The sequence below is a fragment of the Anomaloglossus baeobatrachus genome, chromosome 9 (genome assembly GCF_048569485.1).
Source record: "Anomaloglossus baeobatrachus isolate aAnoBae1 chromosome 9, aAnoBae1.hap1, whole genome shotgun sequence".
Taxonomy (NCBI): Eukaryota; Metazoa; Chordata; class Amphibia; order Anura; family Aromobatidae; genus Anomaloglossus; species Anomaloglossus baeobatrachus.
This window is the reverse complement of record NC_134361.1, coordinates 166,256,960-166,271,621: the sequence shown is the minus strand read 5'-3', so window position 1 is coordinate 166,271,621 and position 14,662 is coordinate 166,256,960. Positions and strand designations below refer to the sequence as shown.

The 14,662-nt window shown below is 42.4% G+C and overlaps 3 non-coding genes across 3 annotated transcripts; all 3 read right to left on the bottom strand.

Moving 5' to 3' along the window:
* Positions 1-2,989: 2,989 nt before the first annotated feature.
* LOC142253804 (U6 spliceosomal RNA) lies at positions 2,990-3,096 on the bottom strand. The gene has a single exon (XR_012726837.1). It is a non-coding gene; the product is annotated as a U6 spliceosomal RNA (small nuclear RNA).
* Positions 3,097-7,363: 4,267 nt separating this feature from the next.
* LOC142253819 (U6 spliceosomal RNA) lies at positions 7,364-7,467 on the bottom strand. Its single transcript, XR_012726851.1, has one exon. It is a non-coding gene; the product is annotated as a U6 spliceosomal RNA (small nuclear RNA).
* Positions 7,468-12,453: 4,986 nt separating this feature from the next.
* Positions 12,454-12,560, bottom strand: LOC142253793 (U6 spliceosomal RNA). Its single transcript, XR_012726828.1, has one exon. It is a non-coding gene; the product is annotated as a U6 spliceosomal RNA (small nuclear RNA).
* Positions 12,561-14,662: the final 2,102 nt, after the last annotated feature.

The window sequence follows — 14,662 nt, the reverse complement described above, 5'->3', positions numbered from 1 at the left end:
ACATCGATGAAGAAAAGAAGGAAGATCGTATTTGTCGCAGCGGCGGAAAGGAGGGGGGTGTCTGAAGGTGGGGGTTTGCACAGAGGAGAGGACGGAACCCAGTGCCGGAGCGGGTTACCTCTAGCGGTGCAATTGTTTGGTAAACGGGTCCTTGCTGGGTTGAGTCTCAGCGGGACATAGTGGGGGCAACATCTGGCTTGGGCTCTCGAGTCGGTGTGTTGCGGCTGAGGGTCAGGAGACGGGCTGATGTTGCAAAGAACATTTTGGTTAACCTTCAGGTACCCCCCCCTTCCTTTTTCGGGTTCTTCAATGAAGAGTTGTATTGTTACATGGCTGATGTTTATGTTATGAATAAATGGGGCTGCTGTGGCCTTTATATTCCAACGTAACACAGTGTTTGTGTTTATTTTAGATAAGAACCCTAAGGGGTAGGGGGTTGTTGGGGAAGGTCAAAGGCCTTCAGTCAGACATTCCGGAGTCATGTCTTTTGTTCCTGTAGCAACCACTCAAACCTGCTACTAATAACCTGAAGTTCCAGGCTCCATTTACTTTAATGAAGGCATGTTTTTCAGAGAGTAACTGTAAAGCGCGGGGTTAGATTTTCCTGTCAAAACATAGTCTACGACGTTCCCTGGGTCACATGAGGTGTCTGTGCAAAATTTTGTGATTGTAAATGCGACGGTGCGGATACACTTTTCGTTTCACTTTTTCCCCATTATGTAGATAAGGGCAAAATTGATTGGTAAATTGGAACGCGCGGAGTTAAAATTTCGCCTCACAACATAGCCTATGACGCTCTCGGGGTCCAGACGTGTGAGTGTTCAAAATTTTATGACTGTAGCTGCGACGGTGCAGATGCCAATCCCGGACATACACACACACATACATACACACATTCAGCTTTATATATTAGATGTCTGGAGGTTGTGCAATTATATGTTTATTTGTCCGTGTACTGTCTTTTCTATATCTATTATCTATCTCTATAGCAATTGCAGTCCAAAAACACCAGAAAAACGTATCGGAAACGGGGTTTTTTTCTGCTGCGTTTTTCCTGCCAAGAGATGCAGAAATGGTGCAGAAATGACTGCACCAAATACTAATGTGTGCACATACCCCAGGGTTCCCATGACTAGTGTTTGTTGAGTTTTTGACACTGCAGAATTTCTGCACCAATTCAGTACCTTAGTTTATTTGCGCTTTTGCCTTGCATTTTTGTTACATGTGTTTTGATGCAGTTTTGACGTGTTTTTGTCTTAATAATAAAGTTTGTTGAAATAAAGACAGCAGAGAAAACAGAATTTTGTCAAAAGCAAAGAATTCAACATCTAAAAATACACAAAAACACATGTACAAATATAAAATAAAAATATAAAAGATAAAGCTAGATAGATGATAGAAATATTTTAGACAAAATAGATTGCTATCCTACAGATATATAATGTCACAACCCCCCTACATATTATACATTTGCACCATTTAGAGCCTTTCACGTGGCACTAAACAATGTTTTTAGTCTTGTTTAACCTAATAAATAAATAAATAATTTTAAAATATTACGTGGGATTCCCCCTATTTTTGATAATCAGTCAAGGTAAAGCAGAAAGCAGGGGGCTGATATTATCAGGCTGCGAAGGCCCATGGTTATTTGGCCCTTCCCAACCTAAAAATAGCAGCTTGCAGCCACTCCAGAATTTCTGCACCACATTAGATGCGCCAATTCTGGAGCTTTGCTTGACTCTTCTCGATTGCCCTAGTGCGGTGGCTATCAGGGTAATATATTTTTGGGGTTGATGTCAGCTTTGTAATGTCAGCTGTCATCAAGTCTAGGAGTTATTAATGAAGAGGCGTCAATCAATCACCCCCATTATTAACCCGATAAGTAAAAAGAAAAAACACACACAAATAGTTTATTTGAAAAAACCCCACTCTCCAACTCTTTCCCTGGTTGACCAATATATTTAAAATAAAAACCCAGGCAGGTCTGACGTAGTCCAGGGAATCTGACATAGTCCAGGGAATCCGATGTAGTGCAAGTGCACAACCTTGTACAAAAACGTGTTTTCCTGCAAAAAGATGCAGAAGTGGAGCTGCACAAAATACTTTACGTGTGCACATAGCCTAAATTGTAATAAAACACATATCTACCCCCGGTTTTATCAGTAAAAAGTCAGCTCAGGGCACAAAAAATAAGCCTTCCCATAGTCCCAGATCCCCAAAAAATAAAAACATTACGGTCCTGTAATATATCGCGAAAAGGTAAATTTATTTGTTTTTTACATATTTCTGAATTTTTTTTGACCATTTAAATAAAAAAAAAAAATTATACATGTTTGGTATCTAAGAACTCGTACTGACCTGGGCAATCATGCTGCGAAGTCTGATTTACCATATGGTGAACATGGAAAGTAAAAAACCCCAAAACAATGCGGACTTGCACTTTGTTAGCAATTTCACCGAACTTGGAATTTTTTTTTACCATTTTCCACTACTTTATAAAATAAAAAAAAAAGTAAAATCAAAGATGTCAGTCACGGGCAGCACGGTGGCTCAGTGGTTAGCACTGCAGTCTTGCAGCACTGGGGTCCTGGGTTCAAAACCCACCAAGGACACTATCTGCAAGGTGTTTGTATGTTCTCCCTGTGTTTGCGTGGGTTTCCTCTGGGTACTCTGGTTTCCTCCCACACTCCAAAGACATACAGATAGGGACTCTAGATTGTGAGCCCCAATGGGGACAGTGTTCCTGATGTATGTAAAGTACTGTGGAATTAATAGCGCTATCTAAAGAATAAAATTATAAATTAATAGTATTAAGGTCAACTTTTCTATCAAAAAACAAGGCCAAACATAGCTATATTGTCGAAAAAATAAAAAAACGTTATGGCTTTTGGAATAAGAAGGAGAGGAAAAGCGAAAAAACGTAAGGGGTTAACAAGGCCAGAAATGTTGGGAGATGAGGGTAACAAAAACTTGGGGTTGAGAAATGCGTGAAAATGTGGAACGCTTCACGATTATACGTGTCATCCTTGCGCAGGGGCCATGCTAATCTTCTCTGTATCGTTCCAATGTCAGCATATGTGCTGCCGAAGCTAGCACAAACTGCCATCCGACGTATCCGCTATATATAGTCCTATAAAAATAAATATTTTAACTTAGGGAGATTATTTTTAAAATCAGTTAATTCTGAAAGGTTTTAGGTAGCACTCTATGAATGTTGAAGTTAAAGTGTAATAAATGTAATCAGGGAAAAAAGAAGTAATAATTTGTCACTAATTAATATGCAAATGAGATCCGCGCCGCCGCACAGGATCCTGGGAGAACATGGGGCCTATTTCCTACTGTACAACGGGCATTACTATTGTACAGGGCCACACGGGGGAATTACTAAGGTACATGGGGCATTACTACTGCACAGGGGGCATTCCAATTTTACAGGGGCTCACAAGAGGCATTACTACTGTACAGGAGGTATTAGTATTGTACAGAGGCTCCTCACAGGGGGCAATACTACTGTACGAGGGGGCATTATTTTTGTACATGGGGGTGACAGTTGGGCAATACTACTGTACAGGGGGGCATTATTACTGTAGTGGGGCTCACAGGGGAAATTACTACTGCACAACGGAGCATTACTACTGTACATGGGGTCCAAAGGTGGGCATTACTACTGATCTTGGGGGCATTGCTATTGTACAGGGGGCATTACTACTGTCCAGGGGGCATAACTACTGTACAGGGGGCATTACTACTGTACAGGGGGGCATTGCTACTGTGCAGGGGGCATAACTACTGTACAGGGGGCATTACTACTGTACAGGGGGCATTACTACTGTGCAGGGGGCATAACTACTGTACAGGGGGCATTACTACTGTGCAGGGGGCATTAGTACTGTGCAGGGGGCATTACTACTGTACAGGGGGCATTACAACTGTACATGGGGTCACAAGTGGGCATTACTACTGACCATGGGGCATTACTACTGCACAAGGGGGCACTACTATTGTACAGAGGGCATTACTATTGTGAATGAGGGCATTACTGCTGTACATGGGGGCATTACTAGTGTACAGGGGGCATTACAACTGTACATGGGGTCACAAGTGGGCATTACTACTGATCATGGGGCATTACTACTGCACAAGGGGGCACTACTATTGTACAGGGGGCATTACTATTGTGAATGAGGGCATTACTGCTGTACATGGGGGCATTACTAGTGTACAGGAGCTCACAGAGAGCATTACTACTGTACAATGGGACATTACTGCTGTACAGGGGCATTATAATTGTACAGGGGCTCACAGAGGGCATTATTACTGTACAGGAGGCATTACTCATGTACTGGGGAACACAGGGGGCATTACTACTGTACATCAGGTCATTACTACTGTAGAGGGGCTCATTGATAAGCATTACTTTTGTACATGGGGCTACTAATACTATACAGTGGCTCATAGGGGACAGTCTCTTGTTTTTATTTCTCTCTGTTTATCTTTTTCAGGTTCCCATTTGTGGACTATGGCGGATTTTTTGGACTACGGCGGTCCTGCTATTTTTTTTTTGTTTGTTTTAATAAAGTAGTGAATGATGGAAAGTGTTTATTTTAATAAATCATTTTGTTAAATTGTGTATGTTGTCTTTTTTTATTTCTGGGTTATTAATAGGGGTGCCTGATAGACGCCTCTCCATTACTATCCCCTTGGGTTGCTGCCAGCTGACATTACACAGCTGACATCAACCCCAGCTACCATTACTCCGATTGCCACTGCACCATGGCAATCAGGAAGAGCTGGGCAAAGCGTCAGAATTAGAGCATCTAGTGTGATGCTCCACTTCTGCAGCAGCTGCAGGCTGCTAGTTTTAGGCTTGGACAAGCCAATAACCATGGACCTTCCCAGCCTATCAGCCCCTAGCTGTCTGCTTTTCCTTGGCTGGTTACCAAACATAGCAGGGAACCCATGCCAGTTTTTTAATCAACTAATTTATTTATTTATTTACCCCGTCACCAGTACGCCATTGGTCGTGTCAGTGCGGTTACCATGGGCTCCGGCGGATCTGATCAGCTGACGTGCGTGTGTTAACCCTTTAGATCACACTGTCAAACTCTGCTCCCGCCACCGTCAGTGGCCCCGTGATGCGATTACGGGGCGCCGTTGTATTTCCATGACAGCTCGGGGTCAGATTATTACTCCTGATGCTGTCATGAATCACTTCCTGTGAAAGTCAACAGAATGCCAGCACTCTCAGGAGACCAGGATTTCTCCTGATCAGAGCGATGCTGCAGCACCGCTCTGAACAGGAAAAGCCATCGCAGTGTACAGTCATAAAGTCCTCTAGGGCAACTAGTAAAATCAGTAAAAAATATTAAAGAAATAAATAATTATGTAAAATATGAAAAAATAAAAGCTAAAGCTCAAATCACCCCCCTTTTGCCTCATTGAAAGCAAAATAATTAAAAAACTAAAAAACAAAACAAAATTGAGACACCCCTGAGGTAACCAGGTGTCACAAAACAAAGTAACATCACTGTAACAGCTCGGGTCCTACATAACTGTGCCAGTCAGTACACACACACCAGCACACCAGGACACATACACTCCAAAACCAGGGCGGGAGACTCCCATAGAACCAGGTGACAGGGCTGGGCACTGTGAGCTAACAGGCAGACAACTGGGTAGGGAGAGATCAGAGCTGGGGGAGGAGTGGATGGCCTGGGGAGAGTGGGAGAAGTCAGTTAGCGGGCTGGAGAGACTGAAAGTGAGCAGTCGCAAGGAGGAGAATCAGTTGTCAGTAAAGGTGTCAAGACAAAGGAATCTTGAGACACAGTGAAAGTAGCAAAGAACCTGCCAAGACCTGAGTAGAAACAGCAGCCACTCAGGGGAGAAAGTATCTGGAGAACGAAAGGTCAAGCTCCAGGGACAGTGGAATACTGTGGGAGTGGAAATCCAGGGCTCCTAGTACTTTGCACGCACGGGGTGCAGATCCGAGAACAGACCGGGACATCAAGCCGTCTATTCTCTGCCAGGTGGGTGGGTTTTCAGGACTCATCTGCCACCATTAACATCCGAGGCATAAGCAGCAAAGGGAGGACCGGGACATATTCCCTTAAATAGTCCAAACTGCCTGCGGCAGGACCCAGTCACCAGGAGGACCTCCAAGTGCTCCACGCCAGGGAAGACCCCCACACACACACACACAAGTGCATCGGTAGGCGAGTGGCACCAGGTCAGTTGGCACAGGGACACAGGACTCGGGCGCACTTGGGATCCAGCACGTCCCCAGGTTGCGAACCCAGATGTAAGTAAAGCGACCACACTGCACTCCCCTGTCTGGACTGAGGTATTTCACTGCACCTCCACATTAACCCCTACCTACCCCTGGGGAAAAGCCCTGCTCGCGTAGGGCTTCACCATCCACGCTGCCCCATCCATCACCCCCAGGGAAGCACGGCAGCGGTGGCCATGCCACCCCTAGAAGCGCACCGCGTGTGGCGTAGTCGGACTATTTTTATTATGTTTCCCATTTTATTTAAAAACTGATCGACGTGCCCCTGGATCTGGGACCCCTCGAGCCACGGATTGCCCGGATCCGAGCAGCTCGGCTGCCCCTGGGTGCAACAATACACAGATTTGGTATTGCTGAGTTCAGAAATGCCTGGGCTATAAAAATATAAAAGCAATTAATCTGATTAGTACAAGGTGTAACGAGAAAAAATATTCCAGATGACAAAATGATGGTTTTTGGTCATCGCAACATGGCCCTAAAATGCAATAACAGGCGATCAAATCATCATATACAAATATGGTATAATTAAAAACATCAGCTCAAAACGCAAAAAAAAAAGCCGTCACTGAGCCCCAGATCCCGAACAATGAGAATGCTACAGGTCTCCGAACATGGCGACAAGGCGCTATTCTTTTTTTGAACAAACTTCTGCTTTTTCTTCACCCTTTAGATAAAAGTAAAAGTATACATGTTTTGTATCTACGAACTCGCACCGGCCTGAGGCATCATAATGCCGGGTCACTTTTACCAAATTGTAAATGTGGTGACAGGAAAAAAGCAAAAAAAAACCCCCTAAATTGTGGAATTTCATTTTTTAATTACAATTTCTACACTTTTGGATTTTTTTTCCCCCATTTTCCAGTACATTATATGGAAAAAATGAGTGATGTAATTCAAAAGTACAACAAACGGCCCTCACGTGGAAAAATCAATACGTTAGGGCTTTTGGAAGAAGAGGACGAAAAACGAAAAGGAAATAAAGCAAAATGGCCATGGCTTGAAGGGGTTAACAAGGCCAGAAATGTTCTTACCTCAAAAATTGACGAAAAAAAAATACATTTGCGTTAATAAATGAGTCAAAATATGGAACGCTTCACGAATTTGCGTGTCATCCTTGCGCAGGGGCCATGCTGATATTCTTTGTATCGTACCAAGTTTAGTAAACGTGCTGCCAAAAGCAAAGTATATGTGCTGCGAAAGCAAGCTCAAACTGATATCTGACCTGACCGCTATATATAGGGCTAAAAAAATGGGAAATTTTAACTTAGGGACATCATTTTATTTATTTTTTTAATTTATTTATTTTTTTACAGTAAATTCTGAAAGATTTTAGGTAATATCCTATTAATGAAGAAATCAAACTGTAAAAAACTAATTAGGGAAAAAATAACAGATATGGTGCAATAATTTAATATGCAAATTAGATCCACACTGCAGAGCATGCTGGGAGGAAGTGAGGGGGCAGCTTTTGCCTGTGATAGATGTTGTAGTATAAGTGGGAAACAAAGAGGGACATTACTACTGTGTTGGGGGATGGAAGGGGACATTACATTTGTATAGGGGCACAGAGAGGTAATTTTTACTTTGTAGGAGCACAAAGGACAAACAATACCAATTAATGTGGCTGAAAAAAGGGCCATTATTATTGTGTGGGTAAACATTCGGGGACATTACAACAGTATTGGGGACTAAAGGGGGCACATAGGGTGTAGTATAATTGTACAGCCCTAAGAGAAGAACTATTATTGTGTAGGGCACACACAGGGCATTTTTACTGTGTAGGAACACAAAGGCGAAACAATTCCAAGTTGACTGTGTTCAAAAAGGGACATTGCTATTGTGTAGGAACACGAAAAGGGGCACGAGTACATTTTGGGGGACATAGAAGGTATACAACTGCATATAAGTGACGTTCCTGACATTACCATTCATCAGAATTGCCGGGTTTCGCTGTGCGCGGCAAGAGGCGAGAGCGGCTGCTTCTCAAATTCTATGGAGTCTCGTTCTGAGCCTCATTCTGAGCCTTATTCTGAGCCTCCATAGTCTTTTATTGTGGAGAAACGTCCTGGGAAACACTGGACTATGTCAGACTTTGGTGGGAACTTTGCATTTTAATAAATTGGTGAACAAAGGACTGTGTCTTGTTTTTATTTCTCTATGTTTATGTTTTCAGGCTTCCATTTGTGGAATATGGCAGATTCCCTGGACTACGGTGGTCCTGCTGTTTTTTTTTTTCTTTAGTAAAGTATTGAATGATGGAAAGTGTTTATTTTAATAAAGTATTTTTTACGTGTGTATCATTTTTTATTACTGGGTTCATAATGGCGATGTCTGATAGATACTTTTCCATTACTAATCCCTGGCCTTGATGCCAGCTAACACTACACAGGTGCCATTAACCCTAACTACCATTACCCTGATTGCCACCACGCCAGGGAAGAACCATGCAAAGCGCTAGAATTGGTGCATCTAATGTGATGCGCCTCTTCTGGGGTGGTTGAGTGCTGCTATTTTTCGTCTGGGAAGGCCCATGGTTATTGGCCTGTACCGCACCAGGGTAATCAGGAAGAGCTGAGGCAAAGAGCCAGAACTGGTGCATCTAATGTGATGTGCCGCTTCTGGGGTGGCTGCGGGCTGTTACTTTTAGTCTAAGAAGGAGCCAATAATCATGGGCCTTTCCAGCCTCATAATAACAGCCTCCAGCTGTCTGCTTTGCCCTTGATGGTTATGAAAAATAAGGGGCAACCCACGCTGTTTTTTTCCCCCATTTATTTATTTAATCATAAAAAGTTGTCCAATACGCTCCACAGGTTACAATTTTATTATTATATTAGCTGTACTACCCGGCTTCGCCCGTGTTAATAACTGCTGTTAACAAAATAGAATGCATTAACAAAAGTGTATTCTGCAAACACAAACAACAAAACAAATAGATAGAAATGTAATTATTAAAAGGCAAAAACTAAGCTAATAGAAGCATTTCAGAACATATATTTCAACACCACAGATATTCCACACAGATTTAACTAAATTAGCCATGTAATGTGCTCCGTCTGTCTCTTTCCAGATCTGTCTCTTTCCCCATCTGTCTCTTTCCCGTCTGTCTCTGTCTGTCTCTTTCCTCGTCTGTCTCTTTCCAGGTCTGTCTCTTTCCAGGTCTGTCTCTTTCCAGGTCGGTCTCTTTCCAGGTCTGTCTCTTACCCCGTCTGTCTCTTACCCCGTCTGTCTCCCCGTCTCTTTGTCTGTGTCTTTTCCTGTCTGTCTCTTTCCCTGTCTGCCTGACTTTGTATGTCTCTATTTCTCTGTCTCTTTCCCCATCTGTCTCTATCAAGGTCTGTGTCTTTCTCCATCTGTCTTTGTCTGTCTCTCTGGCTGTCTTCTCCTTCCCTGTCTTCCTGTCTCTGTACCTGTCTGCATATCTGCCTGTCTCATTCCAGGTCTGTCTCTTTCCAGGTCTGTCTCTTTCCAGGTCTGTCTCTCCTTTTCCCCGTCTGTCTCTGTCTGTCTCTTTCACCGTTTGTCTCTGTCTGTCTCTTTCCCTGTCTGTCTCTATCTCTCTGTCTCTTTCCCTGTCTGTATCTGTCTGATTCTCTCTCTGTCTGTCTCTCTCTATTCATCTCCCCACTGACATCTTATCTCACATATACGCTTCTTATACTATGAATGTCTTTTGTTCCTGTAGCAACCACTCAAAGCTGCTACTAATAACCTGAAGTTCCAGGCTCCATTTACTTTAATGAAGGCATGTTTTTCAGAGAGTAACTGTAAAGCGCGGGGTTAGATTTTCATGTCAAAACATAGTCTACGACGTTCCCTGGGTCACATGAGGTGTCTGTGCAAAATTTTGTGATTGTAAATGCGACGGTGCGGATACACTTTTCGTTTCACTTTTTCCCCATTATGTAGATAAGGGCAAAATTGATTGATAAATTGGAACGCGCGGGGTTAAAATTTCACCTCACAACATAGCCTATGACGCTCTCGGGGTCCAGATGTGTGAGGGTTCAAAATTTTATGACTGTAGCTGCGACGCTGCAGATGCCAATCCCGGACATACACACACACATACATACACACATTCAGCTTTATATATTAGATGTCTGGAGGTTGTGCAATTATATGTTTATTTGTCCATGTATTGTCTTTTCTATATCTATTATCTATCTCTATAGCAATTGCTGTCCAAAAACACCAGAAAAACGTATCGGAAACGGGGTTTTTTCTGCTGCGTTTTTCCTGCCAAGAAATGCAGAAATGGTGCAGAAATGACTGCACCAAATACTAATGTGTGCACATACCCCAGGGTTCCCATGACTAGTGTTTGTTGAGTTTTTGACACTGCAGAATTTCTGCACCAATTCAGTACCTTAGTTTATTTGCGCTTTTGCCTTGCATTTTTGTTACATGTGTTTTGATGCAGTTTTGACGTGTTTTTGTCTTAATAATAAAGTTTGTTGAAATAAAGACAGCAGAGAAAACGGAATTTTGTCAAAAGCAAAGAATTCAACATCTAAAAATACACAAAAAACACATGTACAAATATAAAATAAAAATATAAATGATAAAGCTAGATAGATGATAGAAATATTTTAGACAAAATAGATTGCTATCCTACAGATATATAATGTCACAACCCCCCTACATATTATACATTTGCACCATTTAGAGCCTTTCACGTGGCACTAAACAATGTTTTTAGTCTTGTTTAACCTAATAAATAAATAAATAATTTTAAAATATTACGTGGGATTCCCCCTATTTTTGATAATCAGTCAAGGTAAAGCAGAAAGCAGGGGGCTGATATTATCAGGCTGCGAAGGCCCATGGTTATTTGGCCCTTCCCAACCTAAAAATAGCAGCCCGCAGCCACTCCAGAATTTCTGCACCACATTAGATGCGCCAATTCTGGAGCTTTGCTTGACTCTTCTCGATTGCCCTGGTGTGGTGGCTATCAGGGTAATATATTTTTGGGGTTGATGTCAGCTTTGTAATGTCAGCTGTCATCAAGTCTAGGAGTTATTAATGAAGAGGCGTCAATCAATCACCCCCATTATTAACCCGATAAGTAAAAAGAAAAAACACACACAAATAGTTTATTTGAAAAAACCCCACTCTCCAACTCTTTCCCTGGTTCACCAATATATTTAAAATAAAAACCCAGGCAGGTCTGACGTAGTCCAGGGAATCTGACGTAGTCCAGGGAATCCGATGTAGTGCACAACCTTGTACAAAAACGTGTTTTCCTGCAAAAAGATGCAGAAGTGGAGCTGCACAAAATACTTTACGTGTGCACATAGCCTAAATTGTAATAAAACACATATCTACCCCCGGTTTTATCAGTAAAAAGTCATCTCAGGGCACAAAAAATAAGCCTTCCCATAGTCCCAGATCCCCAAAAAATAAAAACATTACGGTCCTGGAAAATATCGCGAAAACGTAAATTTATTTGTTTTTTACATATTTCTGAATTTTTTTTGACCATTTAAATAAAAAAAAAAAATTATACATGTTTTGTATCTAAGAACTTGTACTGACCTGGGCAATCATGCTGCGAAGTCTGATTTACCATATGGTGAACATGGAAAGTAAAAAACCCCAAAACAATGCGGACTTGCACTTTGTTAGCAGTTTCACCGAACTTGGATTTTTTTTTTACCATTCTCCACTACTTTATAAAATAAAAAAAAAAAGTAAAATCAAAGATGTCAGTCACGGGCAGCACGGTGGCTCAGTGGTTAGCACTGCAGTCTTGCAGCACTGGGGTCCTGGGTTCAAAACCCACCAAGGACACTATCTGCAATGAGTTTGTATGTTCTCCCTGTGTTTGTGTGGGTTTCCTCTGGGTACTCCGGTTTCCTCCCACACTCCAAAGACATACAGATAGGGACTCTAGATTGTGAGCCCCAATGGGGACAGTGTTCCTGATGTATGTAAAGTACTGTGGAATTAATAGCGCTATCTAAAGAATAAAATTATAAATTAATAGTATTAAGGTCAACTTTTCTATCAAAAAACAAGGCCAAACATAGCTATATTGTCGAAAAAATAAAAAAACGTTATGGCTTTTGGAATAAGAAGGAGAGGAAAAGCGAAAAAACGTAAGGGGTTAACAAGGCCAGAAATGTTGGGAGATGAGGGGAACAAAAACTTGGGGTTGAGAAATGCGTGAAAATGTGGAACGCTTCACGATTATACGTGTCATCCTTGCGCAGGGGCCATGCTAATCTTCTCTGTATCGTTCCAATTTCAGCATATGTGCTGCCGAAGCTAGCACAAACTGCCATCCGACGTATCCGCTATATATAGTCCTATAAAAGTAAATATTTTAACTTAGGGAGATTATTTTTAAAATCAGTTAATTCTGAAAGGTTTTAGGTAGCATTCTATGAATGTTGCAGTTAAAGTGTAATAAATGTAATCAGGGATAAAAGAGGTAATAATTTGTCACTAATTAATATGCAAATGAGATCTGCGCCGCCGCACAGGATCCTGGGAGAACATGGGGCCTATTTCCTACTGTACAACGGGCATTACTATTGTACAGGGCCACACGGGGGAATTACTAAGGTACATTGGGCATTACTACTGCACAGGGGGGCATTCAAATTTTACAGGGGCTCACAAGAGGCATTACTACTGTACAGGAGGTATTAGTATTGTACAGAGGCTCCTCACAGGGGGCAATACTACTGTATGAGGGGGCCTTATTTTTGTACATGGGGGTGACAGTTGGGCAATACTACTGTACAGGGGGGCATTATTACTGTAGTGGGGCTCACAGGGGTAATTACTACTGCACAACGGAGCATTACTACTGTACAAGGGGGCATTACTACTGTGTAGGGGGCATTACTACTGTACAGGGGGCATTATTACTGTACATGGGGTCACAAGTGGGCATTACTACTGACCATGGGGCATTACTACTGCACAAGGGGGCACTACTATTGTACAGAGGGCATTACTATTGTGAATGAGGGCATTACTGCTGTACATGGGGGCATTACTAGTGTACAGGAGCTCACAGAGAGTATTGCTACTGTACAATGGGACATTACTGCTGTACAGGGGCATTATAATTGTACAGGGGCTCACAGAGGGCATTATTACTGTACAGGAGGCATTACTCATGTACTGGGGAACACAGGGGGCATTACTACTGTACATCAGGTCATTACTACTGTAGAGGGGCTCATTGATAAGCATTACTTTTGTACATGGGGCTACTAATACTATACAGTGGCTCACAGGGGACAGTCTCTTGTTTTTATTTTCTCTCTGTTTATCTTTCTCAGGTTCCCATTTGTGGACTATGGCGGATTCCTTGGACTACGGCGGTCCTGCTATTTTTTTTTGTTTGTTTTAATAAAGTAGTGAATGATGGAAAGTGTTTATTTTAATAAATCATTTTGTTAAATTGTGTATGTTGTCTTTTTTATTACTGGGTTATTAATGGGGGTGCCTGATAGACGCCTCTCCATTACTATCCCCTGGGCGTGCTGCCAGCTGACATTACACAGCTGACGTCAACCCCAGCTACCATTACTCCGATTGCAACTGCACCATGGCAATCAGGAAGAGGCGGGCAAAGCTCCAGAATTAGAGCATCTAGTGTGATGCTCCACTTCTCCCGCAGCTGCAGGCTGCTAGTTTTAGGCTTGGACGAGCCAATAACCATGGACCTTCCCAGCCTATCAGCCCCTAGCTGTCTGCTTTTCGTTGGCTGGTTACCAAACATAGCAGGGAACCCCATGCCAGTTTTTTAAATAACGACGGTAATTTATTTATTTATTTATTTAACCCCGTCACTAGTACGCCATTGGTCGTGTCCCTGCGGTTACCATGGGCTCCGGCGGATCTGATCAGCAGACGTGCGTGTGTTAACCCTTTAGATCACACTGTCAAACTCTGCTACCGCCACCGTCAGTGGCCCCGTGATGCGATCACGGGGCGCCGTTGTATTTCCATGACAGCTCGGGGTCAGATTATTACTCCTGATGCTGTCATGAATCACTTCCTGTGAGAGTCAACAGAGCGCCAGCACTCTCAGGAGACCAGCATTTCTCCTGATGCATCGCTCTGAACAAGAAAAGCCATCGCAGTGTACAGTCATAAAGTCCTCTAGGGAAACTAGTAAAATCAGTAAAAAATATTACAGAAATAAATAATTATGTAAAATATGAAAAAATAAAAGCTAAAGCTCAAATCACCCCCCTTTTGGCTCATTGAAAGCAAAACAAATAAAAAAATAAAAAACAAAACAAAATTGAGACGCCCCTGAGGTAACCAGGTGTCACAAAACAAGGTAACATCACTGTAACAGCTCGGGTCCTTCATAAATGTGCCAGTCAGTACACACACACCAGCACACCAGGA